Source organism: Ochotona princeps, chromosome X, assembly GCF_030435755.1.
Source record: "Ochotona princeps isolate mOchPri1 chromosome X, mOchPri1.hap1, whole genome shotgun sequence".
In the NCBI taxonomy this organism is placed as follows: domain Eukaryota; kingdom Metazoa; phylum Chordata; class Mammalia; order Lagomorpha; family Ochotonidae; genus Ochotona; species Ochotona princeps.
This window is the reverse complement of record NC_080865.1, coordinates 82,591,712-82,596,475: the sequence shown is the minus strand read 5'-3', so window position 1 is coordinate 82,596,475 and position 4,764 is coordinate 82,591,712.

Below are 4,764 nucleotides of genomic sequence, written 5' to 3'. Positions count from 1 at the left end.
CATTAAGAGAAATTGTGGTTAAATTCATTTCTGGGGATCCATTTTGAAAATGTGTACTTTTCAGTCCCACAAATATGGAAACTTCAGTGTTAGAGGTTCTGGTTCCCAGAGGTAATATGCTTCTACTGGAAGAAACAGAAAATGTTCTGTTTAATCTCACGTCATACCTTCATCTCAGTCATGTTAGGCACCTTAAGTCAAGATGTCAACAGGCAAGGAAAGGAGTTAAAAATCCAGCATTATTGACTCTGATCATCAGGATTTAAGGCTTCTTTAACACATCAAGAGCACAGAGTATGTTTGGCTCCCAAATAATAGAGTTATCAATTATTTTCTATGCTCTTGCCTATTTTTGACCATGAATGACAAAGTTCAGTAGTCATAGGCCAAGAAATGTTTGGCAATCTTGAGTATGACACCCAAGGATAAATCTGAATCATTCCAGCAAGAAAGCCATAGAGACCAGCACAGGCAACTGCTTATGGTGTGTATAATCTAGATGTATGGTTCAGAGCACTAACATTAATTATAACTTAGATAACAGTTTTCTGATGGAGAGGCTATATTGCATCCAAATAGCATCTCTCACAATTTGTCCCTAGAAAAATGGTTCATAAACTGCTACTATATTTTAATCCCTTACTACTTATTCAATGGATTCAAATGATCTAATGAGTGAACTAGAGTGAATCCTTTCAAAATATCCACATTCCTTCATCATCTCCATCAAAACAAAAAAAAAGCACATTTTACCAACTGATGAGAATCCTCACCCTAGTCTTTCTCCAGGATTACCCTGGGCTTATTAAGCCAGGCCATCCTAGCTCCAATCCTTTCCTAGGACATGCTGTATTTAGTGACTTGACCATGGTAGGGGGTAAAAGTCTGGTCCTCTTTGTCATTGCAAAACAGTTTTGAAGGCTATTTCCACATCTAGGGTCCCCTAAACAACTAAATGAAGACTTTGTTACATATACAAGTTAGTCTTCAAAAATTCAAAGAAAATACATATTATGAAAACATATGTACTGGGATTCTCCCCACCCCTCCCCGCACTCTCCCCCCATGGTGAATTACTCCACCTTGTTGCATAACCGCAGTTCAAGTTCAGTTGAGATTCCCTCTTTGCAAGCATAAACTAAACATAGAGTCCAGCATCTTATAGTCCAGTCAAGTTCCTCTGCTTCTTGGGGAGACCCTGTCTGGTCCAAGGGCAGAACCAGCAGAGTATCAGCCCGATCAATTAAAGGCTCCAACATACCCTCAGCGACAATTAAATCCCAGTACCTATGAAACTGTATCACATAATACAATGTAATCAATGAATAAAAAAAGAAAAAAAAATATATGCACACATTTTGTACCAAAATAAACTATTTTCATTATGTTTTTCCATGAACATTTTTTTTAACCTGAGAGGAAATGGAAGAGAGAGATAGGAGAGAAGGAGTTACCAAGTCACTGGTTAACTCACAAAACGCCAGCTGGGATCTGGGAACTCAATACAAGTCACTCACATGGGTGACAGTTGCATAAGCCATCACTGCTGCTGTCCAGTGTCTGCTTATCAGGAATCTGAAATCAGTGTCCACAATCAAACCTCGCTCCTCCAATGTACAATACTGGTGTCTTAAACCACTAGACTAAACATGTAACGCTCCATGGACATTTATACACCATAGCTCACCTTCCCCTTATTAATTGGATTCTTGCACACCTCATATAGTTTGGTCCTAAGAGTTCCCTTCAGTAAGTTTTTAACATGCAAATATTCTTCTCAGAGTCTGATTCTAGGGCAATTCAATCTGACATCATGTGGTGATGCATTATGGTAACAACTCAATATTCTCTGTATATGCTTTCTGCACTGTAACACTTTCTTGCATTTTATGGTGTCCTTTTATAAGGTATCAGAAAACCAGCTTCCTTGTCTTCCTTTGCAGTTGAATGCAAACATGTGACCCAGCTTCTGCAAATCAGATGCATCCACATAAAATTCGTAAGTGAACAAGGTGATAGAAGACCAAATTTTAACAAGGTATATATTTTGTTTACAAAGGTAATAACTAAGTATGCATGATTAACAATGTTTTCTGTGAATTGGCTTTCTGGGATTCTGCAAGCTTGATGGTCTACTGTTTGTGTTCCATGGGGGGGGGGGAGGCATGTGGTATGGTATGGTGTGGTTTTGTGGGGTTCCCCTGGTACTGAGGCAAGCTTGGAGCACAAATCACAGGTAGCATATATGAGGACAAAGCCTACTGGGGAGGGATATCATAGAGTCTGGTTTTCAGTGGGTAACTGGTTGGGTAATTGGTGGGTTTGTGAGGGCCAGGCCCATTTCCTGGTCTTCAAGAATAGGCCTGAGCCTGCAACTATACGAACCTACCCATGATGCCTGGCATGGTAGCCTAGAAGCCAGGGTCCTTGCCTTGCATGCACCAGGATCCCATATGGGTACCAGTTCTAATCCTGGCAGCCTCCTTTCCAATCCAGCTCCTTTCTTGTAGCCTGGGAAGGCAGTTAAGGATGGCCTGAGGCCTTGGGTCCCTGTCCTGCATGGGAGACCTCGAAGAGGCTCCTGGCAACTGGCTCCTGGCTTCAGATCAGCTTAGCTCTGGTTGTCACAGCCACTTGGGGAGTGAATCATCGGACAGAGGATCTTCCTCTCAATCTCTCCTCTCTGTGTGTCTGACTTTCAAATAAAAAATAAAATCTTAAAAAAAATTATCCATGCATTCAGAAGGGCTGGATCCTGGTTTATCCAATGCTGGAATAGGGCTGGGACTCACTGATGTGGGTCTGATGTTATGTCTTGGGAAAAACTGGACACTAATTTCACTTCCTTTCCCTTATCCCTCTTTACACTGTACTGCAGCAGCTCAAGGATGAGTAGTATGGTCCATGTGTTAATGTTATTTTTACAACCTTCAATGTGTTTTCTAATTTCTGGGTTATATCAGGATGCTATAATCTCTCACCTGATATCATATAGCTATTTTTTTATGTTTTTATTTTAAATTTTGAATTATGTGGTACATTTTTGTATAGGCTGGGATTCACCCCCAAAACTCCCACCCCCATCAGATTTTTCCCATTTTGTTACAATAGTATAGTTGTTCATAAGGAATCATAATTCTATCAGTCTCTTATTTAAGTGTACCCCAACATTTGTTGGTACAGACAATGTCAGACAGTCCAGCATCCCATTGTCTACATACATCCAACAGTTTCATTGGGAATCCATCTTTCGTCTGGATGCAGGGATGCATGTCCCATTGTACCCCCATGTCTGTGTATGATAGACCCCAGTACTCCATCACTAAACATTACCATAAGTGAGAAGCCATGAAACAAGGTCAACAACTGGTATGAGTTAGAACAGCCACATCAACAACAACAACAACAACAACAACAATAAATTATAGCACCTTAAAAAAATAACGGGCCTGGAAAGTGTAACTCCAATAGTACAATACGTACTGTGTTTTGATTGTTTGCTTTTTTGGCTGTATCCCATGTGTTCTGATGTTTTTATTTCAGTTTGGTTCCTTCCAAATAATCTCTTTTCTCTAGTAGAATTCATTACGTGTTCATGAATTATATGATGGCATCATTTTTCCCAAGAGACTTCTGTGTTTCCTTTTTGTCACTCATGTGTTGGTTACTCTGTGGCATACAGCTATTTTTTAATGAATGGATTGTTGTTCATACCAGTGTTAGCATCTTGGTAACATTCTTCTATTGCTAGCCATCAAATTCTCATTATTCTTAAAATATCCAGAGTAGATTATGTTTTTTTATTTCCCAATGGAAACTCTCGCTGATGTATTATCGGATATCAGAGAAATGTTCATAGAGAACTAATGGGAAATTGGATGCAAGGATGGGTTATTTGATTTGACTGGCTTTTAATTAAATTTTTTTTACTACAAAATAAGTTTTGTTTAACCTATTTAATGCAGTAACTGAATATGTGACTTAAGTTATAACTTCCAGTAATTGGAATTGAAGTATTTATTGAAGCCAAGGTTTCAGTGAATTAAGAAGCTGCTTGCACAAAACAGAAATATACTTACATGAAAAGCACTATTGATAGCTTAACTACTTATAACTGAAAATTAGAGCTTTAAAAAATAAAATGACATGGACAAAATTATATGGTCTCATTCCAAGTCATGCTTCTATTAATTTCTATGACTACCTTTCAAACTTCTGATATGTTCTGTAGCCTTGAGGTAATACAGACAAAAACCATACACATAATCTGATCTGCTGGCTTGCTATTATAATTTCAATTAAATTAAAAACCTTGCTATGCCTTTCATGTAAAAATTAGAGTATCTGCTAGGAAATAATAGAACTTCCAAGAAACAGAATGAGGTTTGTGACAAGCAAAGCTGTACTTATCATACTATTTACTTTTTCTTTGGTAAAAATTAATTTCTTACCACCTTGAATAATGACAGAATTATCTGCTAGTTCTGGACAATGGATTATGAGCATAGTATACTCTACTTCTGCTTCCTGTCCTTGACCCTAAATTTTTATCTAATCTGTCATTTGTTAATTATGTCATTCTCTCCTCCTACCGTTGTTTTTCTCTTTGTCTCTCAGTCTGCATTTTTCTATGTCTCCCTATAAAGCAAAGACCAAATCCAGGGCTAAAATACTAATGGAGCAAGATTTCCTGATCTCCCACTTGAAGGGACTCGCCTAAGAACGCCTGTTATCAGAAACTGGACTATAAGATGAATAAGAGGG